Genomic DNA, 980 nt, shown 5'->3' on the forward strand with positions numbered 1-980 from the left:
CCCCAACTTTTTTTTTTTTTTTTTTTTTTTTTTGTCTCTTCCTCCTTCCAAGTGAGTCTCTAACTTCCATGTTAGGTGCTTTTCTCAACTCTCTGGTCATACAGATAGATATATAGATATAGATGATATAGATACACATCTGTAATGCACGCATCCAAATACACTACTGAGCTATTTGGAAGCTCTCAGTATGTGGCTGGGCCTTGTAAACTATGGGCTTTACTGTAGAGTGAACTAACTGGTCTTTTTTATTGGGGAACCCAGGTTTCAGCATTTTTATGTTTTTTTTCTTTTAGATTGCTCAGATGCTCCAAAGAAAGTTTTTCAGTTTCTGGTCTAGAGTATTACTAGCTGCCAGTGCTCTGGGAGATTTGTGGAGGAAGACTGGGTGGTCTCAGCATCCAACTTGCAAAGCTTGGCCTTCTTTTTAAACTTTAGGACTCTTGCCCTCAACTGGTGCATCTCTGCTCCAATCACCTCTGCTTTGCTTTCTGCATGTAATACCTTTTCAGTCTTCTCTCACAGTTAGGGAAGGCTTTGCCTAATGGGTGAAGATCTGGGGCTCTGTCTTCTTCTGTAACAGACTTTTAGCCAATTCATCTTATTTAGGCCCAGGTGTTCCTGGAGGCACCTGGTCCTGCCAAGTCCTGAGACTTCAATGGGTTCCATGGCATACCCTGGCCTTTATTTCAGCTTTCCTCACTGCCAGTCTAGTGTTCCCAGCTCTGAATCAGTTACCACTCCCCTATCTTCTTGTCCTCTTCCCTGGGTACTCATGCTCCAAATGAAAATCCCTTCACTTTCATTTAGCACAGTTTCAAGAGAGAGGGCAGGTGAATATCTATATGTAATTCACCATATTGAACTGAAAGTCATTTTCCCATTTTTCTCTACTGGTGTATCTTTTATTTTTATTTTATAATACCTTTCAAAATAAGAAGAGTAACTCTTTTTCCATCCTATATTACCAACATTTCCCC

This window comes from Neophocaena asiaeorientalis, unplaced genomic scaffold, assembly GCF_003031525.2.
Source record: "Neophocaena asiaeorientalis asiaeorientalis breed wild unplaced genomic scaffold, Neophocaena_asiaeorientalis_V1.1 scaffold476, whole genome shotgun sequence".
Classification (NCBI taxonomy): Eukaryota; Metazoa; Chordata; class Mammalia; order Artiodactyla; family Phocoenidae; genus Neophocaena; species Neophocaena asiaeorientalis.